General features: G+C 35.3%; 1 protein-coding gene across 6 annotated transcripts in view; it reads right to left on the minus strand.

Annotated features, from left to right (window-relative positions):
* ERC2 (ELKS/RAB6-interacting/CAST family member 2) overlaps positions 1 to 27,545 on the minus strand; it is a 547,432-nt gene that overhangs the window by 210,639 nt on the left and 309,248 nt on the right. The gene's annotated exons all lie outside the window — the stretch shown is intronic.

Here is a 27,545-nt window from a genome sequence, read left to right on the forward strand (position 1 = left end):
ATGCGGTATGTACTGGTTAGAAATTTTGGGCCCTGGCTAGTGTATATAACACCTAACTTCCCAAACTAAGCATTTTGTTCTTTAATGTTTATTACACTCTTGTTACCATTTCCAGCTATTTCTAAATATACAATAATTTCTATCGAGTTGTATTGTGAAATACAGATGTAGAATAAATTCTATATAACAAAAGCTATATTCAGTGCTCACTTTATAATGTAAATACATACTATATTGTAGCTATATACATTGTAAAATTCATACACTATGAAACAAAATAATGTAAATGTAGATCTTCAGGTTTAAAGGTTATAAAAGAGCAGAGAGGGCACAAGCACATACACACAGATCTGCTAAATCACAAGTATTTCAGCTACAGATTGGCATTACATTTCAGCATACTATGTTTTTCTCACTTTAACTTTGTTTTCCATGTTGACTTTAAATTTTTTTTATTTGCTTGGTATATTGAACCCTGGCTTGGAATAAATGGATTCAAATAAACACAATTCAGTGCCAGAATTGCCACAGGCACATATTTTTCTTTCAGTGGTCCTGGGAAGTGGTTTGTTAAGCTATTGTTCTCAATTAAAAACTCATGTGTTTGTTCAGTACAATATGGGTCGCTGCTTTGAGTGAAAGATTCCCTTGACATGGCAAAACCTCTAATTGTAACAAGTCTATGCCAAGTATGTTTAACCAGATGCAGCCCCGGGTTTGATTAGCAGCCACTGGATTCCATGTACAATCAGATAATGATGGTTTTGCTTCTCTGCTGAGCAAACATCCTCGGCTTTTAATCAAGTATGTATGTGTATCTATATAAGTATGTACGTATATGTGTATATATCTAAAAACCTCTATACACATAATTATGAGCAGCACAACTATTTTAAAACTATAGTTCATCTCAACTTATTTGACCTTTGACTGTTTAATCTTAGGAGGACCTGTGCAATACCAACTAAAAATAAATGGAATAAAATATTTATTTTGGCAGATACCATATAGATATAGTAAAGAGACATGTGGTGCATGGAAATTTTTTACCGCACATGTAGAGAGCAGAAAAGGCTCTGGAATACATTTTTGTTTTCCCACTTGTGGGATAGCGTCTATTGGATAATGATGATATTAGAACTGCAAAGACACGTGCCATTTTGGAACAACATTCCAATACTCCTTAACTATGCCTGAGGGAAGGTGGTGAAGGTTGGTGTTTATTTTATATAAGAGTGGATATTAGTTAAGTTTGCTAATATGACTTCAAGAATATTTTGGACTTCTGCTATTTGCATTTATTTTTGTTTTATTTGCATGTATTCAATAAGGGCTATTAGCGGAAGATAACAAAACAAAATTCTATCCCTTTTTTTAAGCCTGGACTTCTTTTATTCCAGAAATAATATAGTATTACCTCAAATATCCCAAAAAATCAACGTAATCTCTCACATAAAGTAAGAAATAAATGTCCTTCTTCTACACACTATATACACAAGCATCTTTAGTTTTATCCAGTTCTGCTCTGGTTTCTTTTGTTCAAAAGCACAGAACTGAGTTCAAAAGAACAAGGCGAAAAAGAATTAAAAGTAATGTGCAGTGAAGTTCAGCCTAGAATAAAGGTAAAACAATTTTTAAACAATCTAAATGAAGGCTACACTGAAGACTGTTAGGGAGAAATTCTCCTGTGTCTTTTAAGTATTTATCTTCCACAAACAGAAACAACACATATTCTGCAGTATTGCCAATGGCATATTTCCCTCTATACTAATATACGAAAGCGTATTTATTTATTTCTATATAAACTAGCATTGTTCTTTCACTGAGAAGCATGTGTGTAAAATTAACTTCATGAAGTACATAAAAAATAATTAAAGAAACTAAACATAAAACTACATGAACAGTTCATAATATGACTTTTTTTTTTAACTTGTTTGCTGAAATTAATAGAAGTCTCAATGTAATCATCGCTTCAAGGACATTGTATGTAAATGCACTGGTGTCCTGGCTTCTGTCATTCCCATTCATAAGCAGCTGAGAGAGATACAGGAAAGTAACTTGCATGTACTTTCTACCAGACTCCTTAGACCAAAGCTGGTTCTAACATGCAGTGTCAATTTTTCTATTACATTTATATGCACATAGTGAGAATAGAAAGAGAAAAAAAAATGTAAGGCACTATACAGCTTACGGTACCGGGCTACTAAAAATACTTGCCTCTAACAACAAACAGAAAATAGCACAGAAAACATTTCTAATTTTCCTCACTTAAGCTTTTCCTTTTCCATTTTCACAGTGAAAGCTAATGCAGTACAGTATTCCAAACTGTAGTTACACTTAAAGTTTTACAGACATTTTAAGAGTAGCAGCACCTCCTTATCATATGCTTCACAACAAATTTTCATCCTGTAGATAAGCAGCTAAAACATGGTTGAAAAGCACTCAAAAGTCAATACACAGTTTTTATCTTCTTCAGCTAAACTTCTTTCTTATGTTTACTTTGCAAAGTAGAAGACTTGGGGGCAGGGAGGAGGAATTGTACTGCTTTGTATCTACATTACAGTACTAGTACTGTGTTACACTTCTGTGTCATGCTACATCTTAACTCCATGGATACCTATTAATTCCTCCTTCCCACTTCTGTTCTTGATTTGCATATCTGCGTTGAATATTATTTCCACTGTGTGGTCTTAATTTCCTAACATGCTGTAAATAATGTTAGGAAATAATGTTATTTCACCATGTTGTGAAATAAGTCATGTTATGTTTAATTTAGTAGCTCATAATTTGAAATATGTATAGTAGTACCAAATAAATGATGAAGATTGCAGATTTCACCTGATTCTAACAGAAACATTCAACTTTAGGAAAAAAAAATATTAGTGTCCATAGATAACTTGGGAGAACAGCAATCCCCCCCGCCCCACTTCCATGAGGTATGACACCAGGCCACAGCTGCAAGATAAATGAATACACTCTCTTCTCTTTGCCACTGCAACCTGACTGCTTGTAGTAGCTTGGTTATTTTTTACAGTAAGCTAAAGTGTTTCTACAATGTTTTCTTCAAACCAGACATATTTTATAGGTGTGATAAAGCTGTGAAAAAGCATTGCAGAATTACACCTGCAAAACAAAAATTAAGTTTTTGCATTTTCCAGAGATTTAATTAAAGAAGCACCCTGGGAAATTTGGCAGTTGAACACAGGCTCTAGAATGCAGAACAGGAGAGCATATACATTCTGACTTCCTAATTCCCAGCTGTGTGCCCCTCTCTGTAAAACTGGCATAACGTGCAAAAACGATGAATTCCCACGGAAGAGTAAGAGACGTTTCTAACACTGCACTTCCTCAAGGTCTCTACTAGTTGTGGAGAGCTGGTGAAGAACACTAATTGACACTGTGGAGCAGCTCATGCTCTGGCATCACTGGCTATATCCCTCAAGGACAGTTCTTGTAATGCAGTACTGGCTGCCAGTGGAACCATCAGCAAATCCTTCTGCCTGGGAAAGGAAATAGCCTTACACTGTACCCTGAGGATAAAGAAACTTTGGCTTTGTTAAACCATGTATGTGTCTGTGTAAGAGAATTCCACAGTCAACAGACCTCCACTGAGAAAGTCCTGCCACCAGATGTTTAAATCAAGGGATTGTTAGTGCACCAGCTGATCTCAATTGCTGGTGGTGGTAGTGGAGGCACTTTTGGCTCTCTTCTTTGAATTGGGCTGTTGTCTCCCTAGGTGGGGCTGTCATTTTAATAACAGATCATTGTATTTCCCAGTAGGAGGCCCACTGTCGTGGCCCAGAGTAGGATGGGGAGAATTAAGCTCCTGTTTAATATTTTATTGTTATGTCATATCTCACAAATAGCATTGTTTTACTCTATAGTCCATGGAGAGATCTCGTGCCTAGGACTTATTTGGAAGAAACAGAATTTTCAGATTTGCTTACAAAGAAGAATTCGCTTATAAGCCCGTGCACACAAAACATACAGAATTTAGGAACAGTGCCAGAGATCTGACATACTAAACAAAAAAATCATAGTGCAGTGTATGTGTGGTCTACTGAATTGAATAAAGGTCTGGTAGCCAGGAACAATTCAATTCCTCCCCACTTAGCTATACTATGTGGCTAAATACAACATCTCAATCACAAAGCAGTTCTAACCCAAGCATCACATACACTACATATGTACTTCATGGACTTAAAAAAAACTCATTTATCTAATGATGAACATTATCTGTTCATCAATGTGATGAACAGAGATGCATATTTGCATTCCCAAACCCCAGGTGCATTTCTGGGGAAATGCACAGGCAACGAAGTAGGAAATGCACAGCCTGAAGTAGTGCGAAATTAATGTATTGCCTAATTCTCATGCTGAAAAAAAGTCAGTAAAAAGTTTCATTTACATGAAAAGAAGTAGCTTTATACCTCCGTTTATCTGTAGAGTAAAAACTGCAGAAGCACTACCTCTCTACCACACCAGAATGCTTCAAGAATACGTCCATTATTGATCATTTAAGAATTATCAAAATACTACTCAATAAATAGGTAGGTGATGTTGCCTCAGATTCAATGCTGTTCGGTTCCCACAGATTATTATTTTTAAATATGACCTTAGTTGCAAAACACGACATTTTCAGGCATTTATAACATTAACATACATTTTCAATTCAGATATTTTGCCTCTAACCTGTTTACACATATTTACAACTCCAATGTATTACTGCAGCCGTCAGGGAACTCGTTTATCACATGTATCATACATAATGCTTCTACACTTGGAGTACACTGTGTAAATTATTTAATTTTAAAAAATCATGACAGGAATCAGGAACTGAGTAAAATTGTAGTCTAATGTAATCAAAAACTTTGAAAGTATGACTATTCTCACAGCCAAAATGTTTTCAAATATTTGACAGTAACTAAAGCATAACACATTTTATTTTTTCTTCTATTAAACATTGATGATCTTTGTATTTTGCCTTTATATAGATAAAAAACTTGTTTTGTTCCCTATTTGTTAAGTATTCTTCAATATATGTTTTTACTATACAAGTCAAATGGCAATAGAATAAAATGAATGGATGTATTATTTACAACACTTAGCAAACACTATTCACGGATTAAAATAAAGTATAACTTGTCCAAGAGGACTTAATACATTAAAGACATAGGAAACCAGCTTAATTTGTCAGAATGGCAGCCATTAACTCTGCAAGGTTATGCAAATACGGCAGATGAATGAGAAAGTGCAGGCCATCCCCACTGTGTCAAACATAAATAAACTCTGTATGAAACTGGCAGCTAACAAATTTGTTGTGTAGAGAAGGCAGGTAAGGAAACACAAATAGTTTTATCCCTTGAATAGGAACAATTTAAATAATTCTACAAATGTTGTTAATGTTTGCGAGATTATACAACTACTTTTGTTCTAAATAGCTAATACATTTCTTGGTCTCTGAGGTTCCCTAGAGAGAGGAAAGCTTCGGAATCTCTTGACGCTCTATCTGTGTGGAATTGGCATGTCAGCTGGTAATTACAGACCTATAGGAAGTACTTAAACATAGTCTAAGTATAAATTTAGATAAATGAATAATACTCCTAATGAATAATATTCCTGACATGGAAAGCCTTTGATTTTAAAAGTATGTGATTTTCCTGACTCCATCAGGTCAACAACTGTTTTTAAAAAGCAGTGATTCCTGAACCTATTAGACAGCAGAAGGGGGTTAAAGGATCTTTCACATCACTGACAAACAAATACAAAATCTATGTGTGTGCGTGTATGTCTTTTATAGATGCAGATAGACACAGACAAATTGACAAAGATCTTGCAAAACTTAATGAACAAAATTCTGAGGTGAATCATACAGGTTTACAAGTCAGTACATCACTGCAATAACTTCAAATGTGCATCGTTGCTCTCTACTGCTATTGTTATCTGGATCTTTCATGCATGGAGGCCCTTTCTTCTAAACATAAGTGAGGATAAATACTTAGTCAAAGAACTTGTGAAGGGGCAGAGTACATCACCTTGGGAAAGAAACATGAATGCCTTTGTAAGAGCTGCTGATAAGCATAAACTAGGTCATTAAAAGAAATACAGGAACATGTAACGCTATGTGATTACTATTTATGAGGGAGGAGGAGGAAAAGGAGAGAAAGAGGCACCCAAATCAATTTGAACAATAGTGTAACAGTCAGATAACCCAGAAATACTGGAGAAAGATTATGTTGTACAGGAGTAAGATCATCATGATCTATTATGTAGCATTAGGGAAACAGTAGGGCATAAATTTCATTACACTAAACACATGTGCAACCAGTTTTACAATTCTGCTTTTTTGTTGTTTTGCATGGAACAATTTTTATTCCAACTTTTTGAAAAAGTGGGTCACATTAAGTAGCCACATGATCCCAAAAGATGGGATCTTATAGCTTTGAGGTAATTGCTATATATTAGGCAGTATATCCAAACAGAAGGTCAAAGAGAAGATAAATTGTGAGAGAGTGCTTCAAGCAAGCTCCTAGCTTTCACTGGGCAATTTCAGAAGGAAGACAGAGGGAGCAAAGTTGTTTACATCCTCTGTTTCTTCAGCGCTAGATTGCTGAACTCTTTAGAGAACTGAATCCCCCCCTTAACTAACTTTATCAGTTCAAGTTATCATTACAATTGAACAACCCCTAGTGTGCCTCTTGACCAGTGACCTCTTCTCTTCTTTCCAGTTGTCCATCTCACTTTTTTTCCGGATCTTCCACAACTACATGAAACAGAATCTTTCTAAGGCTGAACTTTTTTTTCCCAGCTTGCTCTACCCTATCTTGGTATTTTCAGCTTCTGAAAAAGGCATTTTCTCAAACCCCAAATTTGCAACTTTGTTTATCCTTCAACACTACACGTGCAACTTACAGTGCATGAACTTTTTCTGTACTGTCAGGAAAGCCCATCCTTGGATCACTTTTCCTTAGGTTGGCACCAGTTGTACAAAACAGGAGAATTTGCTACCAAACCCCTAATAGCTAAGAATGAACAGAATATCACCTATGATCTTCTAGCACTGCTGCTCTCGATGGGCTACAACATGAACAAAAATATAAACCACACAAGACAGTTCTTCTTCTCTGCCATATAAAAACCACTTATCAAACACTTCAATATATTTTTCATCATTAAAATACTTAAATATTCTGTTTGCCAAAGTAATCCAAGATAAACCTTTCCTTTTATTGATTCACTCCACTACTTCCTTCCCCTCCCTCCCCCCGCCCCAAGAACTCAGTCTACACATTCCTGCTAACAACTTTTCTTAAAAGGTAGAAAAAGATATGGAGCCATATGAAATGCTTCTCTGAAGTTTCACTAATGAGGAAGCAGATCTTAAGGCTCTTGCTGCTATTGGGCTCATTTGTATTTTTTATGAGCTGATGTACTAGTGGGTAGAAAAGAGACAGACTCTCTACTGGCAGATTAACCAGCCCTTTAAGGCTGCCTGCTATTAATTTTGGTTATTCATCTGCACATCTGTCTCTGCCCGACTGTGTCATGACTATTGCTTCTTGCAGCTCACTTCATTTAACCAGAAGCTTTTCACCACTGAAATCTGTCAGCTTGTTTTGTTCTCTTACAAGATCTAAACTCTAGTTACAATCTAGTTGAAGATCAGATCTTTCATTTCCACTAGTGGGAATAAAATGATCTCTGATACTAGAAATTTTAACGTAATAGTTATTGACCACATGTTTATTCACCACGTTACTGACATGATGGTTCCTGACAACAATTGGTACCTCTATTATTTTCCTTAAGAAAACATGCTTTGCTAACCCCAGACTGTCCTAGCTGTGACTCTAAGGGAACCAGTCATACTGTCAAAATCTCTGAATGGAATACAACTTAAACCCTCTGTTGCCCTAAAATTTCATAGACAATTCCCCTATCTTCCAATGGAAGAAAGACTAGTTTGTACCAGCTTTCAGACAACAGATACTGTGTTCTCAACTGGAGAATATTTCCCTTTGTTTTGCCAAAGCTTGTCCCTCTTATGCATCTTAATTCTAAAGGGACAAGGCATATGATCTGTTTCTTTAATGTCTTCACTTTCATTTTCTAGACTCTATCTGACTATAATAATTGACTTTGGATTGTTACTACCACCTGCCTACAAATTGTAGCACATTATCATTTCAGAAGGACTATACAGTACATTACTGTGCAGTTCATTCAAGCTCTGCTCCCGTCCCACTACCGCTTCGTTCACTTAGGGAACCATAGGAGTTTTCTCAAGCATTCCATAGATCTGGCAAGTAGGAGCCTGGAATCTGCTGTTCTTCACCTTGAGCCGCTATAAACTCTTGCCTATACAAACAGAAGACTGCTAATACACTGTATATTATCCATGCCTGCCCTTTATGAGACCCCAATATGACTGCTCTGTGGTTCACCTGATTTAGAAACAAGTGATGTAGCAGAGTTGGGATTAGATCACATCGAATGTGTTCTGTTTGCATTTACATTTCATCTGAATTCTACATTAGAAGTACTTATGGTCTTTCCCATCTAAGAAACATGCTCCAACCACAATGGTCAATGTCAAAAGAACCACTTGGTACAGAAATCAGTTCTTTCCTTAGTGAGGCAGGATATCTGCTCTCAACATGAATCTTCTATCTGGTGTTCATTTATTCTGTCACTGTTCTTATCAGTCTGAGGGTTAACCACCTGAAGGAATATAACTGAAGAAGACTTTCTTCCTCTCATAGTTTTGCCAGATTTATGACAATTCAGGGTTCTCCAAATCAGGCTATTTTCCTTACACTCTCTTTAAAGAAAACCTTTGCTTGCTTTGCGATGCAAGAATAACACAAAAAAACCACAACCACTGCAAGATTTTGTCTGTGAATTACCATTTATCTATCCTTTCAATAATATTTTCAATTTATTTTCAGTATTACTTAATACCTATTCAGTCAAATTTGGTTATTTACACAGAAATTTTAGCATTTAGATTCATCTAGCCTAGATGGAAGCAGGCACACTGCAAAGCTCCAACCATTAGCAATTTCTCACCAATCCTATCACACCATGTCTCTTTTGTGCCACAGCAAATGAAGCTACTTTATTATGAATGGTAGGTAAAACTGTCAGTCTGCCCAGATGCATTAGATCCGTCGCAGGGCTGATGCATAGGATCAAAGAAAATAAACCGCCATAGATACACTTACACTATCTCAAAACCTAGGTACTTTTAAAAAATGCAGAGTAGGAAAGAAGCTGTTTCTTATAAAAGTAGGCTTCCATATCACCTATGTCTGGCACTTTTACATGCCTTTCCATAGGCTGGGGTAGACAACTGTTATAATCAAATTTCAGTCAAGGATGCACACATACGGTCACCATTATTTAAAACAAGGTAAAAAGTTAGTGGTTTTGTGAACACTTCTACAAGCAAATTCTTTTCCTACGCTATTTATGGAAGGCAAAAACAAAAATAACTGAAGTTCAGCTGAGACAAATTCAGTGTCTTATTTTAGTGAATATTAATTTATTTTTTGAGGTCTGAACAGATTCCATATAATAGGATGTTAATATGAATATCCCTTCTTGAAAAGATTTTTCTCCTCCTAGTGTCTCTACTTGATTCAATAGTCATTATTATGGACTGTGAGATACTACTTTCCCAAAGGTGAAGAAAACAAAAGAACTTATTTCAAGATTTCTCTGTCTTTCTGCTATCTCCTACACAGGTTGCTGTGTGATACTTCATTGTTCAGAAGAACTCCCTCTGTGTATCTGTATTCTATGAGGAATATTAAGAAGGTGGCTGCAGGTCAAGATTTGCTCTATCTGGTTGGATGTGTGTGGCCTCTGAACTGAGAGTTAATACTAATACAGATACCCCATAGAATCGAGTTTTTATTCACAAGCTTCCTGCAATTTTTAAGACGAAAAAGCCATTAAAAGTGAAAGATTAGATCTTAAATTAATCTTTAAAATAATCCCTGAAACAGGAGTCCGACCAGAACAAACAAGCTTCTGATATTTACTGCCAAGCGTACTAGTAAATATGATTCAGAACTGCAACCACCTTGTAACGTTTATACACAAAAGACTGACTTTGAGACACCAAATTACAAGGACCAGCCCCAGTTACAACACCCGTGCATTCCTGGACATATATGAAATGATAAAAATAAATACACAGCAGCCTTAAAGTTCTTCTCTTTTTGACATTTCAGTATAATCTTTATGGTAAAATTCAAAGCCTAGGTCTCTCTGAAAACAGAACAATTTCATGTATTATATGAGACGTGGTTTGCTCTTGGAAAAAGAGAACAAGAAGAAAATTGTTAGATTTCTTTAAGGGAATGAGGAGGAGTGAAAAGGAAGACAAATTACTTAAGTGTCTCAGAAGGTAGCTACAATCTTTATTTTTAAGCAAAAAAACTAATAACTGGGGAAAAAATGGACAGAACTAGGAACATAGATTCAAAGAGACATCCTGAATCACCAAGTCTGGTTGCCTCTGGAAACCAGAAGAGGGTAAAATTAAAACACAAAATAATTCTTAAGGCATAAAATTGACTAAGGCCTATCCCTTTCTATATGCCAAAAGTCAGCAATTTCATGCGGAAGTCTTTTCAGAATGTCCCAATTACTACTTGACAAGAAGGCCCAGAAAACAAACATGGATCCTTCCCTTTGAAGGGGCATCTGAATCTTCTGCCTCACACAGAGATTGCAGGAAAAGTATTATCAAAAGGAGAAAATTCATATATATGAAGATGCTGGACCAAGCTTTCTGCTATGTGGCTCCAGCAAGGTAACAATTTTGTAAATGGGACATAAAGTGTCTAAGCACTTCAAACACCACCAGTGTTCAAAGGAATTTTTTACACCAATCTTTTGCGCCTATGTTCAAGAGGTTTGGGGTTTTTTTGGTTTGGGGTTTTTTTGTTTTTAACCTGTTCAAACTCTGGAACTCTTGCCTGAATCAAAACACGTAACTAAATGTATCAATTCCCAGTGGCAGAGTAAACATCTGGAATTATTCTAAGTAAGCCTCAATTGGCATACTACTGTCACAGGGACCCTTCTAATGTCACACAATGTAAAGAACATTCTGGAGGCACATAGGAATTGTTCTGGCTACTTCGTGTTTTATTGACCACACCTGCTACAAAATCTATCTGAAAATGCTAACAAGATGCACAAGAAATGGCAACCCAAGAGGTGTTTGACTCAGTACTGCACTAGAAGTAGCTTCAGAACTGGGGAGAATACAATCCTCAACTTAAGAGACAGCCCTATGTTAAAGGGCCAACAGAGTGAACATTAAAGTGTCTTAGTTACTTAATATAATTTTATAATTAAGGCAGCCCCAATATTGGAACTGTCCTCTTACTAGCATGTTCTTTATTTTACATTTCTGACAAATAAGTTACAAACATGAAAATAAGGTTGTAAGGTAACCTAAAGGAAAAATAAACACCAGTTTCAGGCAATGAAATATGGCTATCGTTAATTACATGTATTTAGTTTGAAAAAATAAAATTAAAATGGAATTTATACTATATCCCAGTTCAGAATTCCTATGGTAAGTATGCACGGCCTTCACAGAATTCTTCATGTTCTCATTAGTGAGTTTTACAAATGAAAGTAGTGGCACTATGCCTTTCTTAGGGTATTGCTTTGACATAGGATGATAACAGTCCCCAGAAATCTAAAATAACAAAAGTGATGGGGTTGATTTTATGACCCAACAAAACCATTTTTGATATATTTTATGGACATATATTGACAGTCTATGTTTTCATATGTGTGAAGAACTTTTAAAAACTTAGAGAGATTAAAGTAGTTTTCATTAAAACAGCTTTAGTTTACAAACCAGAAATGACTACATGAAGCTAGTGCAAAGGTAAAAGAAGTTTCTATCAGGGGAAAAGTCAGTAATACTGGTGCAACTGAACATTTAAAACTTCTATTAAAAGAATCTAATTTTATTGAAAAAACATATAGTCCAAATAGCAACAAGATTTTGAGAGCTCACAGTTTCTTACATTCTACTATCTCTCTGATATTAAATAAAAGCAATCATTATTGCATTTATAATGTCATTTAAAGCTTGCTATTTTCTAAAGATACATAGCGTTTCAGCTTTAAAACATGTATTGTTCAAAATCTCAGAAAAAAATACTTCTGCCGTCAAAGAATGAGTCATTTTTTTCTTCCTCACATGCTGGTTGAGATCCATATGTATTTTGTCAAAATTTATCCTCACAAAACAGTAAAATCAATAGAAAAAACTCTAGTGATAGCCATCTGCAATGAAGTATAGAATGAATGCTGTTAATCTGCTAAACAAGAAAAAGGAAATTAGGGGTGGACTGGCTGCTGGGAGAAGTACCATCATACATTTAAATTAGCATTTTCTTAATTAAGTTTATTTGTAAACAAATCTTGAAACACAGTGCATCATTTGTGTTCTAATATTTTCTGAACAAAAATAAAGTCACTGTAATATGGATTTTGACAGTTAAATCCACAACATAATTAAAAGGTAGCAAATGAAAGACTATTGTTTACAATAAAAAATGAGCTTGTGAAATAATTACCTCCTTTAACTGGGTTTATTATACCTTTCTTTAGAGTTATAAATCATTTTTTAAGCTAATAGAATTTTAGATTTGTTCAGCACTTTCGAACAAATTATTCTCAGATTGTTTCATATTGGTACCTACCTTTCTGCTTTGACTTTCCACAGCACCACTGAACCATTTGAGAGGTATTGAAATAATCAACATTTATTCTGATCAGCAAAATTCTACCCTCCACTCCACGTTCATTTTACGTCGGGTTCCTTAGATGCCCACATCAACGGTTATAATACACAGTTAGTATGCACACTTCCCCAAAACATGCCAAAATGTTGAATGTTCTCCATCAGACTCCTGAGCCACTCAGAAATAGCTCAAAAAATATTCTTAAATTTCTATCCTCAGACCTTCCTTCCCCAAAGGAATGAGCACTGTGACAAAACAACTATAGTTTTATTTACGTTAAAAAAACCACACAAAAAACCCCCAAAAACACCACGGTTCCCCAGGGATGTACTTCTGTAGCAGTGGGAATCAGCACGCATTACTTCATAGCAGTACGTTCTGCATGCTTAGCTCTTTAGTATATAAAGTCACTTCATCAACCCAATTATTTCTTTTTTTTCCTGTTTTTTCCCCCAAAGTAACTCTAAACTACTTTAAAACACCTTCATTACAGAAATGATTCAACCAGCACTGCTGCAAACCATGGAAATGTAAAAGCTGTTAAAAATGTATTAAATGCTGTCCATGCCACAAGGGTACTAGTGTAAAATGACCTTAAGTTTAAAGGCTCCCTACGAAGGCAGAACAGTAATCTGCTCTGCTTCTCCTAATGAATAACAAATGGGCCTTCACAATTCATTTAGTTCAGTACAAGCTGCCATTACAACCCATTTTGTTTTTTTAACTTTGTGGTAATGTATCATCTTGCCTGACTCTATGTCATCTTCTTGAAGGTCACCAAAGGTATGTAACTCCACTCTTAATAATGAAAAAAAGGAGGAAGGAAAAAGAGATATGACAAATTTTGACAAAGCACCAACCAGTCCATTCCAATATACTGTATCACACAGTGAGGCTCATACTTCCTACACAAAAATGCTTCCTGTTTTGTAAAGAAAGTCAGAAAATCACTGAAGTCTTCAAAGTAATTTGGTTTTTTAATTAATAACTAAAATAAAACAATGTCTGGGAAAGAATTCTTTGGGTTTCTATTTACTTACTCTTGATTTTTGTTATGCCCTAAAATACAATCTGAATCTGAGCATTCAAAAAGGAATTAAAAGACCATGAATATTTATCTTTATTTCACAGGTATTTAGAAACGTGTATTATGTTGCTATGGACAATTAGCCTTTTATCCAATTTTAGTTGGTAGTTTAACTCACCCACCCTAAGGTTTTAATTATCCCCTCAGTCTGCATGCTTAGGCCTCAATTCATGCAGCTGGAAATCTGCCTCAGTGATGTTATAACCTTGTTAATGTAACAAAAGAGGAGTTTACTTAAAACTGTACTGACTGTGGACTTAAGCCAAATTTACTTGAAAGAGGAAAGAGACTGTCAAAAATCCTACAATAAACACAGAAATGCAGTTCTTTCATAACCTTCACCTTAATTCATATAGACAAGCAATTTACATGTAAGTGGATTCATATGGCCTGTGAGGGGCCTCCTCTCTCGAGCTGGACTATTCTTTGTACCCTACCCCCATCTTTAACAAAAAAAGCTCCAACAGCTCACTTTACAGAAATGGCAGAGTATCTGCAATCTTTTTTAATCACAATAAAACATAATTAAGATAAACATTTATAAAGCTAGTCAGTATCAATAAAGGCAGCATAATTTCATAAAGCCAATTTCAAGTAAGTTCAGCTAGTCCTTTGTCAAATACGTATTTTAAATTCAATAAAGGTTTTATTTGAAGAGTGTAAAGTTGCACTTCTAATGAGGTAATAGTTATATTAGCCTTAAGTGGAAGTTGCTTGTCATATACTGATATCCCCCATTCATTTAGTTGCCAAATTACAGTAGGGATTTCCTAAGTTCATCTGTTAATTAGATTCATTTTTAGGCTAGATACTAACAAAAACCTACATTAGACTAAACAAAACATCATAGTATTGAAGTGTTGAAGGGAGATCTTTCTAAGAGAGAAAAAAATATAAATTATATTTCTTAATACAACTGTGAAAATACTGTAGGTAATTTTCATCCTGATTGGATCCTTGTGCTATTTTTTTTAAGAGGGGATCTGATGGGAGGGGCAGTAGTGGGTAGCTGGGTGGTACACATATATGCATAACCACAAAAAACATAAAAGACTCTGTTTTCATTTCACCAGTTTTCTTTCAGTTGTTGACAAAATAATCCAGGGAGGCGAGGGGGGTAATGGGCACACAAAACAAAACTGGAAAGCAGTCAAGTTTCTTTCATGCATTCTGAAAGTTTAAATATTTTTCAATAGGTGAAAAATCTTCTCTTTAAGCTCATGAATGTCAGAGTATTTTCCACTCTGTTAAGAGGGTATCAGGTTGCTGGATGTCAGATGATGATCTACCACACTTCTTGGGCTTCTATTCTTTAGGTGTTATGTAATAATCTCTACTTTTTTGCTACTGAATTTCACACTCGTCCCAACACCAGCTCCTGCTCTAAACCCCACAGACATGAACTACTTACCTTTTGTTTACAGACCACACAGAAAACTAAAAAGAGTTTCTCAAGATAGTCATACAAGACCTGGATGAGGTTGTCCAGCTCACAAAAATACTCATAAGTTATCAAATACAGTAAATCCCCTAAATAGTGATGAGAAAATTCCATATTGGAATTCCATATATTTGGAGCTTTTAGAGTGAGGGGGTTTAAAAGTTCAGATCGCTCTTCCTATGAACTGCATCACTCCTTCCTGAGCAGTCTTTGGGACATAGCTTGCCATCACATGCAGACAGCTGAACATAACTACCATGAAGTCCCCTCACTACTGCTCACTGATTGATGCAATAAGGCCCTATGCTCACACCTGACTGCATTTTATCCAAAACTCTTCCAGCCTAAAGGAATAAGGCAGGATATAAAATTACATTCTTATGGATGTAGATTTAAGTGGAATTAGAATTTTGTTCAATAACTTATATTCACAATCCACATAATGTAAGGATTTGAAAGTACTTAGGTTAGCTTTGATTCTGTGTTGCACAGAGGTGACCTACCTAACCTATCCTATAAAACCTACCTTCAGCATTTTCTCCTCAGTACCTATCTCTGTTTCCTAATCATAAAGAAAGCTCAGGGGAATTGAAAAACAAAAGAACAAAATAGTATATTTAATGACTATCTGTTAGACCAACCGACATTTTCTGTTCCACCTAGAAGATGAGAACCATGTAAGCTAGTCTTCACAGAATGCAAGATGAGTTTGTTGGGAAGCAAAAAAGAAGAATCCCTAGTAACTAGAATGATTTTAGCAATATGGTGATCCTCAGAGGCCTGTATGGCCTAATTTTGGTCAGAGTCGAATGCAACAAAGATAAACTACGTTTGAGGTAGGAGTGCTTAGAAACTGGGAAGAGTTTAACCACAAAGAAATATTTTTACATTTCTAATCTAAGCTAGTAAATCACAGTTGCCCCCTTAGTATCTACATATTTACAAAACTAAAACTGGATGGATTTTGAGAAATTCACTATTAAATATGAGGAAAAAAATATACCAAGTCTTTCACTTGCATCCCCCAATATACTTTTAAATACTAAAATGCAACATTATAAGCATAGTACTCCTATTAGGATTATGCAAGCTCCTCTACAAGTGCAACGTTTCTATTTACAAACAATTGAAAAAATCTTTCCACTAACAATATCCTGCATAAGTTTGTGCTGTCACAAAGCTTTTGTTTCACCTTGAAAAGTTTATCTATTCAGTTGAAGCCACTTCACCCTAAGGAAGCAAGCCAAGGTGTCCTTTTAAGGTGATGTTTATCATGAACACAACAGCCTGACTATAAGACGTAGCACAGACTTATATAATCTACCTTCTTAAATAATGTACTTTCTTAAATAGGGCTTTTCTTTGCTAAGATACCATGGTACACTGCACAACAGTGTGGACATAGCCAAGTTAGTCCACAATCAGAGAAAACTGAGATGAGCTCATCCTAATTTCCCATCATCACTTAAGTCATGATCTGTCAGTCTCTGCTAAACAGCAGCACAGGATTGAAAGGAGAGGTGTTGTTCATTAGAAATTCAGTGCTTTAGCACATTTTTGTGTGCTATGCTATATTTTACCAATCTCATTTGAAGAATTCTCTTTTTACTACAATATTTCTACACTCACATTGTTTAGTGTTGACAGTGATAACACGATACATGTTTTTATTATTATCTTGTTTATTAAAGTAATGCTTGATGGCCAATGAAGGATGGAATCTTATTATGCCTGGCACTGTATTAATTGATTGTATTGGTCAGTCTTGTCAGGCTTATACTCTAAATCGGTAAGTTATACACAGTTCAGCGGGAGGACATAAACACCACCAGAACAAGTAGTGTGAAGTTCTCTTGGATTTAAAATATGGTATGAGTGTGTTTCCCTCCCCAAAAGACAGAAACTCTTTGACTCATTTCAAGATAGAGGTACAGACCTCTATGACAATAAATTCTTATAGGTGTCATTATATCAGTTAGATAAAAGAGTAAATCTTACTTATGCCCTTACAGGCAGAAAGGCTGCCCCGTGAGCTCACACCTTAGAAAGCATGAGAGAATGCACATTAGAGAGCATTAATGAATGCTCTCAGACATGAAAGAGCAAAACTTCAAGCACATCTTGCACCTTATTAGACACGAGAGAACCCAATCAGAGGAAATAAAGCAATAGGAACTTGGATTTATTTTTCCACAGAACACAGAGAAGTATTTGTTTTGCTGGGGACATGGGGAGGGGGAGGAATGAGGAAGCACAGGAAGGAGGCAGCAGTGGATTTACTTCATAGCACCTAAGGAGTAATGGGAAGGCAGAGAAAACTAACCGAACCTCTCCCTTCTGTCACTAAACAAGCTGTTCCCGTTTCATTGCTTCTGACTGTTCTCTCTTGACTTTAAAAGACCTTTTCCTTTTAATAGATGACATCATCGTATACATTTCTAAGCACATTTTATATTTTTATACAATATTAAACAATAATCCAGTAATTTAGTTTAAATGATCCAAACTTTTAAATTTCTTTGGTTCTCCATTTTCAAAGATCTGAGTTTACATTAAGTTCAGCATTATCCCACTGGGGAGACCCTCAGCTCATAATTCCTACCATTGAGTTGCATGTCCTGGGTCTCAAGCATGCAAGATTTGCCACTGGAAAAAGGAAAAAAACCTGACCCATCATATTTTGAGGTGTAAAATGCAGAAACATCTGCTAGAATCATATTCAGTTGGCTGAGGTTAGGAATATGGGAGCCTGCAGTTGATCAGCGCTGCCCTAGGTGTCACGGAGGCCAATGGGAATTACACTAAGAGGGTTTCAGTAGACAAGGGCATAATTCAGTCAGCTTTAGAAAAAATCCATGAAACAGAAGCCTAACTTTTTCTTTCATTTTTACTTTCAGCCTCCTACTCCTTCCTTTCTGTCTTTTGAGCCACTTTTCTTTTGAGTATATTATCAGAGGTGGAGGCCTTCACATTCCCATGCTGGCTGAACTTCAAAACGAATGCCATCCTATTTCATCATTTTTATCTAATTATCATTATCAATTATCATATAATTTATCTATTTATCATTTTTTAGCTAATAAAAGCACTTTTAAGGTAGTTTTAAAACAAACCATATATAGCTTTGTCAAGATCAGTAATTACAGAGTAATTTTTTTTTCTATAGTATCGTTCTTCTGGTAAAATGATTTTGTTGCTTATATTTTCTTACATTTAAAAAAAAAATTGTGCAATAGAAACCAGACAAAAAGTGTTTAATACTTAGTAGATAGCATACAAACTTCTTCTTTATCTAAAAAGTTAAGATTGCTAAACTCCACAGTAAGTTAACTTTAGATAAAAATAGTAACCTTCGTTAGCAAATAGAAACATACTTCAAACTATACCTTTCCTTTGGAAGAGTCCAGACCTGGATTTGCATTCTTCAGGTTTGTACAGCCCTCTTCCTTTTACCCTTGTCCATGTTTCACTGAATACTAACTCATAGTCCCTTCTCACTTTTATATACTACGCTTCTCATTACTGCCCCTTTCGGAATACTATTCCACCTCACATGAATTTAGAATGCTATGAATCAAGATATATCATAGATTAAACTAGTCTATTTTAAACTCTAACACATATATAAATTAAAAAACAGAAAAGCATTTTAAAGAGGTTGATTTAAAAAAAAAAGGAAAAAAGAAGAGAAGCAAATGTAATGATTTTCAATTGCAATTGTTTCTTCAAATTTTCATTTGCATTACAAAAGACTAGAATACTCTGCATCTCAAAGTCCTTCAAGCAGCTTGAGACACCTGTAAACCTGAAGCACTGTTAATCCTGTCTGTTTTCTAAGTGGTTGAATCACTAGAGAATGTAATGTAACTGTCATATCTCACTCTTATAACCTGCACTTTAAAACAATCATTTTGTCACTTGTATCATCTTGTAAATCCACTTATACACTATAGGGCAACAGAAGATGCAAAAGGCTATTCAAAGTGTGGCCGTTAATCTTTCCACAGTGTATTAGCTGACTTAATATAACTGGTTCTCAAAAAAAAAAAAAAAAAAAAAAGTTTTAAAAACCATCTGATCATTAACTATGTGTGTTTCAGTGTAAGGGAGCAATGTGGGAGGAAAGACTTAATACTTCAGAGCGAAAATAAATTTTAGGAACATAGTTCAAGAACACCACCCAAAAAGTATAAAGAAGTAGCCATTTATGGACCTCTTGTCCATGAATTTGTCTAATCCCTTTTTGAACCAGCCCTCTGTGGAAGCAAGTTCCAGAAGGTCACCAACCAACCATTCCATAAAGCAGCACTTCTCTCTCTTTCGAATCAATCACTGATTAACTTCAGCAAGTGCCTGATATTCCTCATGCTGGGGGATCTGGCAAACAACAGTTCTACATTCAGTTTATGCCTTCCTTTGAGATTCTGCAAACTTCAAACATATCCTCCCCCTGTCTACCCCTCCCCAGAGTGAAGAGAGCGAAGAGTCTTTAAGCCTCTCCCTCGTAAAGCAGCTGCAGGATCCCCTTGATCTCTCTACCATTCAGGTTCTGGGGAAAGCACTCGAGGAACAAAACCCCTAAGAAGTATTGTGGAATTTCCAACATAAAATGTTTGCTGGAGCATTGACTGTTATTTTTCTACTGAGGCAAGGTACCTGAATGGGTAGAGAATAATGGCAACAAAATTGGAAAGAAAAATGCACTACTAGGATACAGAGGGGCAACCAAGTCCCTTTCTGCCTGGCAGATGCCTCAAACCATATGGATCATAGGAACCTGCAAGATCATTTTTACAACTAGAGAGCCAGAAGCTTAAATTTCTATAGTTTCTTGAGAACATTACTCATGGAAATGCATGATAATTAAGCCAAAATACTTATGAGATGAAGAAAACAAGCTGGTAAAAATCCAGATCCATTTTCTAGATCAGAAAAGTATGCTTATTTATTATAACTATAGTATGTGTTGTCTGGAATATGTTTGAACTCTTTCTGGTTTGCCTTCATGCAATGCTTCTGTGACATGAGAAGCACTACTGCCGTTCCATAACAGAGAGGAAGACACTGCCTTCCTGGGAGGGAAACACTTTGAAAAGGTTGTTACTGCACTCTCCTGCTGTCTAAAGGGGACAGGAAACATGGGAGAGGCTTCAGCTTCCTTTGCTTGGATACCCATATAAAAGCAGGCAAAATACAGCCTCTCCTATCGCATTTCGGAGAAATCCTAAATTGATCTTACTAACCTTCAACTTTCTTCCCATGCTAATGAATTTCAAATATCATGAATCTTAGAAAATAAAATCAAATTATACTATCATTTAGTCTGAACATATAAGACTCTCAAGTGAACAGGAACTTGGTGACACTCATACATCTTTAAATAAGAGAAGCGCTTTGCCAAGTAAACAGTTCACTCATTCTATTCTCACAGAGAGAAACATTTTATTGCTTTGTGCCCCTTCGTTGTTTACAAAAGAAAAACATCTCTTCATTTTAGTCAAGAAAGCTTCTGTTCCAGAGAACAAAGCCTTCATTTGGGTTTCTCTAATCTTTATGGTGTTTGCAAGTTGGTGTCAAAAATGTTAGTCAAGGCATGCTGTGTTACAGGTCTGTGGGGCAAAAGCAGCCACAAGAGACTTTCCACCCAAGTTAGAAGGAGACCACATTACCATTCTAACTACTTCCTATGGAAGTCACAGTTGTATCAACATCCTGCTGTTTTGTTTGTATTTAACTTGGGATATGACTCTCCACACTCTCAGCATGAATCCTACAATTAAATGGAAGCAGTCCACAGGTTACTAAAAAACAGTCTAGTGTTCTACATTTGAAATGGTACAATTTTTGAGACAATCAACTTGCTATCCATTCACTGAACATGTTTATAGTATACATTACCACAGTTGAAACAAGTCAAAATAATCCCTCTAATAAAATTACAAAAAATAGTAAACTGCTTTCTGAAAATTATTTTTTCTCCACAGCTATTTATACACTAGTCTGTTATCTTACCTATTAAGTAAAGATATGTTAAAGAATTCATATTAGAGAAATTATCATAGCTATCTTTCTCAAAATATAGGCTGTATTAGAGCTGACAAAGTAGAAAAAAATTATTTTAAAATGATTCTATTTTCAGAATAATACTTTATTAATAGTCTAAGAAATCTGACCCTGTTGTATTTGCTTAAACTTCAATTCAAAGAGTATCCTTTAATGTCATGTATCCACTACTACTTATTTAGCCTAGAACTATCCCCAAGGTAGGTGCTAGCTCTTTTTAGAATATACTATCACTTAAAAAAGGAGCATAAACTAAGCATCTTTGCCCAAATCTTTTAGTTAAATACCTCAGTTTCCAGTGTAGGCAAGAGAAATGGTTATCTACCTTCTTGCTTTCCTTTCTGAAAAGAAGGGGGCAGGGGGAAAGCACTGCCTAACTGTGACACAGAAAGGAGACAGTGTCTATAGGGAAGCTATCATTTTAAGTCGTTTTAAAGAGTGAGTTCCAAGCAATTTCAAATAGTAGTTCCAACCTTAAATCACCTTGCCAGTTTCTCTTACCTTGCTATATTGCTTTCCTCATCCTTGCTGCTGTATGGAAGACCCCAAAAAAGGGAATTAACTTCATGACTACATGCAAGTAGAGCCCCTACAATTTCATCAGGTTTTTTCCTGTCAGTGAGTCTCATGCTTCTGGCCTGTGTATGCACTGAACAGGTGAACTGCATACACAATTACTCTGAAATGTTCCAGATGCACTGGATTTACTACTCACAGAGAGATTTCAGAAGTGCTTTTGACCATAGCTGTACCCACAGCGATGAGGAAGAAACCACTATCCTGTGGGTGACAGAACCTTTTGGGGTGGAGTAATTAGGACATAAATAAAGGAAAACATGGTGAGTTCCGCTCCCTTTCCCTCCCCAAGTGCCAGTCTGAGATGGTGATGGATGGAAATAGTAATAGGAGAATGTAAAGCAGGGACGTGAGCTGATTTGTGCAGGTGTTGGAAACATGTCTAGATTCTCTGGACATCCAACAGCCCTTGTCAGAGCTCCAGCTCCTGCTGAGCTGCCACACAGATGTGAAATCCCCAACTTCTACTCCAGTAAAATTTATAGGTGGAAAAAAGGGGTATGTCTGCAGAAAACCAGATGAATGGTAAACTTCCTTATACTTCTGCCACAAGGACTTCATAAAGCATTTTGACTTGCCTACAAACTCTGACTGTGACTCTCTAGTTTTACATCTTACACAGTCTTCCCCTTAGGCTGTGATGCCTGACTTCCAGAATGCATTCAAAGTCCCTCTTCATCCCTGCAATATCCTCAAAAGTCCATTATGAAGCCATGCTTGAATTTCCTGCACTAAAAGGAAGGAGGGGACCAGTCAGACCAGGTGACAGACAAACAGACAAGACACATTCTCTTCCCTGCAACAAGACAAGCTTCCTGCTTACTCTGCGAAGCTGCTCATACTCAGCTTGTTGAACCAAGCAGATGCAGACCATGGTCTTGCACCGGAGACTGGCATCTAGTGGCAAATAAAAGTGCCCTCTCCTTGTTTGGCAGAGCAGCTGAACCACTAACCCAGCAGGTAAAAGTGCAGTATGTGTTCAGCGCTTCTGCAAAGAGTGGCAGCTGGTGGGACTGAATGCTTGGTGGAAAAAACATTGTATCCCCTTCTTCCCACAAGTATTTCATCCTTGACTATACACAGGTGCTGTTAAATGAATAAAGTAAACATACTGAAAAACAGAGATAAGCAATATTCATTTATTATTTTCAGTGAAAAAAAACAGTGGACATTCTTAAACAAAGGAAGGGATGTTTAATTTCATACTGTCACTGTAAGAAAATTTACTGCAAAATCTAATTTAAAAATATTTTTTTTTGACAGCACAGCAATGTTCTATTTTTGTTATTGAATGAAAGGACTAGTAGCTGGTTATTTTATTAGGAGATCTTTAATGCTTTGTTACTGAAGTAATCTGATTTATTTCACATAAGGGAAAATATATATTCTTCTCGAAATTTGTAGTGAATTTCAGGGCAAAGTCACTTCCAACAAAACTGATTTAGCAATACCCACAGGTGATGGCATGAACTCTATCAAAGTCAAGGAAATTACCTTTCAAACTCTTGGCAAGAATTTCATTCAGGATACTCTGAAAGCTTCAGAGCACTGAGTGTACTGAGTTGACTGCTAAAGGAAACAGTAATAAACAGTTGGATCTCAAAAATTAAGAATTCACAGATCCTCAAGTCAAAACATGAAGTTCAGTCTTTTTGGGGATTAATCCCATGGTCGCTCACTACTAAGTGCAGTGTTTGTCACATGTAACTAAGTCACTGAAAGATCATCAAATTAATGCAAAACCACAAGGAAATAATTTTCTTTTTTTTTTTTAATCTTGCAGTTAAACATATTTCTAAGTAGAGTAAACACCACAAAGTTAATTTAAGGGCTTTTAACTGAGAAAACCCCAAGTTTTGATAACAAAGTTTTGGGGGTTTTGGGGGGCTTGGGATTTTTTTGTTTTGTTTTTAACTTCAGTGGTTGCAGCTTGAAGATTACATGCACATAATTTAAAAGTTGAACTAACAAAAAAGGTGATAATAATTTTTATATCTTTTCCCTCACATGCCATTAGACTTTCTTTCATGACTGTTGGCTCTCTAGGTCAAACTTTGTATCTTTCAAAGGGAAAATAATTTTGACCATTTCTAAAAATATGATCTATCCCATAGAATAAAATCCACTTTCCATAGGACAGACATTTATTTCACATATATATATAAAGCAATTTTAATATTGTATAAATACTCATTTATCTATCTACACAGCTATCTAATTTTGTTACAAGCAGGTTTATGAGTTTTGGAAGGAACCACCATATAGGAAAGGACATCTGTATGAAAGCATTGTGGATGCCTTGTGGTCATGAAAGTATGCTCCACAAATATGGCATTTCTGAAACATCTGAAAAAAAACCCACCACATCACAGCACAGAAACTTCTCCTACCCTCAAGCTCTTCATATTACAAAATGAATAAGCTTTTCTAGGCAAGCCTTGTGAAGTTCTCAGCAGGCTGTGCTCCTTCTTGCGGACTTTCAGAAAACAAAAACAATGTCTGGAAAAAGTAGTCTTGATATATATTTCTAACTACCAATTTTTAAGTTCAGGCCAATTGAAACATTTCTATGGATGATAAATACATTTTTAAAAACATTAACATGCCTTTTGTCACACTATGCAATAGACAATTTTTTTTAAACTATCACTTATTAAAAAATAATAAGTGCATTGATTTTTTTTTTTTTATCCTCAGAGATAGAAAGAGCACAAAGCATTAAGACAATTAGGCAAAGTGATGGATTTGAACACATGCTGCATTTTACTGTTAACATGTATGCGTAACTTCCATTACTGTCAGTATGAGTTATGTGTGCACTACTAAAATAATATGACCATAACAAAAATATTTCCTCCAGAACTAATATAGTACTATTTTTAATAGACATTTGGGGGGGGGGGGAAATCACATATTTAGAAAGTAACATGCAAATGCAAATCATTCTCCAAACTTAACACTTTGGAATTCTTTAAAATAAATCTTATTTTTTCATATGTTGGCATCAATTTAAGAATAACTTGATGTTTATCTCCTTCCATCAAACTACCTTTCATTTAATGGGTACTTATCTAGTTTCCAGTTCAAAAAGACCAACCAGATAATGAACAAGATTAAGCTGCTATCCATTTTTATTCTAAACTTCCTTAAATAACTGAATGTATATGGGAACATGTAATGACAACTGAAGAAGTTATCTAAAACTGAAAACTGATTGTAGCCAGTAAATTAAGATGGACCTTGGCAATGTCAGCCAGATGGGCCTAGAATGCAGAGTTATGTTTGGAACTTGAACATAATATAAGCATAGGAAATCATCATTAATGTTCTTAAACACACAGTTCATGCCTATTTAACTGGAAGCTAGCAGCCAAAAACTGTAATCACTCAACATTAAATTAAAAAAATTTATAAATAGAAGTTATGGTCAATGCTGCCAATTAATAAATTATCTTAAAATATCAGAGAGAAGACACGCTATTTTAGTATATTGCTACAACACAGAATTGTCATTATTCTGTCAGTGGATGTCTGGGTCTTAGCTAGCTTCTACAATCTGTTTTTGAGAATACCTTATTCATAAAAAAATGTAATGCCATATCTAGTATATTCTGTTGTAATGCAGCAGTTTTATAAAGTTTGTCATACACTTATTTCAGTGAGCAAATTCAAAAATTAAACTACTGTAATGAAATATCTGAATTATTTCTAAAAGATGTTTACTAATACATGTGTATCTTAATTTATGTTGTTTAGTATATCTTATTAAATTAAGACTCTGAAATTAAGATTTACATTTAATTTATATTTAATAGCTATCATGTAGTCCTTCCCACACACAGAGCTCAAAAAAAATGAAGTATGTTCATTTTTGCTTCTTTGATTCAGTACTAATGTTGTTAAAGAGGCAGTAAAAAGAAAAAAAGTAAATATGATCATGCGAATTTCTGTCATTATTCTATTTGTTCTCTCTGTTTAGTAATATTGTGCTGTGAATTTATATATTTTGTTTTGTTCATTAACTCTATTTCCTATCTCCTAGACCAGCAAAACCATCCTGACGTCTGATAGCCGTATTCATTTCTTTTCATCTCACCACAAGCAATAGAAGTTCTGTATTCCACCTCCAATATAAACTCAGCTTTGTAACATATTTCACAGAAACTAAAGTTAGGATAGAATTAAAAATAGTAAGAGAATATATGGGGTTTTTATGAAAAGTGAGTTCTAATTCTAAATTATTAGCTGAATCATAGATTTCAGGGGGATTGATTTGTATGTAAGTTAGAGCATTCGACTCTTACAAGTAACGACACAGGGCTAGGTAGCTAGGAAAGCTACCTAGTAGAGGATTAGGTAACTCTCTGTGGCCTAAGTAGGAAGAAGTATGCATTATAATTAATTGTATTTTATTATTGCAGGTTAGAAGGGTTTTGTTATTAACTTACGATTTCAAACGAATTTTAGGTCAGTTCAGGATTAAAAATGAAAACTGTATATGAACAATTGCTTCTCTCCTGAGACAGAAAAGAAGATAATGGCAGAAAAAGTCTACATATTTACCCAGCTAACAAAGTAGCAATTAAGAAATTAAAGGCAAAAAAGAAAAATAACAAAGAAGCCTTTTACAAAAGAAACCATAGTAATGACTACTCAAGGAAAAGAAAAAAAAAAACAACACACATTTAATAGAAATTTTTATTAATTTAATTTTTAGATGCTAATTTAAAATTTTCTTATAATTTTACTATTTCACTTTTAAAATTTAAAAACACACTATATGTTTATATCTCATTTTAAATTCCAAACTGTTCCTAACTTGGACTTTTGATACTGGGTCTTTCACCACTAGTACCATCCACTCAGTCCTTTGTTCATAAAATAGAACAGCTTTTAACAGAAGAAAAGTCAAACTTCACCAGTTTCTGCCAACCTCACTTCCCAGACTGAAGATACATGCCTTACACATTTCTGTGAGGTTCTGTGTACCCAACCAAAAACGTCACTGCTTTATTTTTCCTTATGTCGCTCAATAATTGAAAATAATGATAAGAAAAAAAAATCTTACCAGTAGGATGAAAAACAAGCATGCCCTCAAAGAAACAGACCAAAGCACCATACCAAAAATAGATGACTGCATGAAATACACTGGCACTGAGTGCATCTGAGTTATCATAGATGAATTAATATGTACATATGAAAGAAAATCAGAAAACCAAAAAATTTATCTATTATAGAATATAATATCATATACTACTCTAACTCATATGTGCTCCCATTTTTCTGTATAGGTATAGATATAGACCTCATTAAAGTCAAAAGTGGAAGTTCTTCTGATTTCACTGGAAACATTCATGCTTACATTACAGTATTTCTGCACCTATATTACATGGCAGCCATTCTTAAAACCTACTTTTGTAAAACTCTAGTAAGCATATGTCTCCATTTCCACTTTGTCTTACTTACAACAACATTATTAAAATCTTCTTTTCCCAATTATTTACCTTCCTTTAAAATGTAAGGATATCTACAACAACTTAGCTGAAGTTATATACAGCTTAAGTGTTTTGGTTTTTTTTTCCTTCCCCAATAAAAC

The sequence above is a fragment of the Aptenodytes patagonicus genome, chromosome 8 (assembly GCF_965638725.1).
Source record: "Aptenodytes patagonicus chromosome 8, bAptPat1.pri.cur, whole genome shotgun sequence".
NCBI lineage: Eukaryota > Metazoa > Chordata > Aves > Sphenisciformes > Spheniscidae > Aptenodytes > Aptenodytes patagonicus.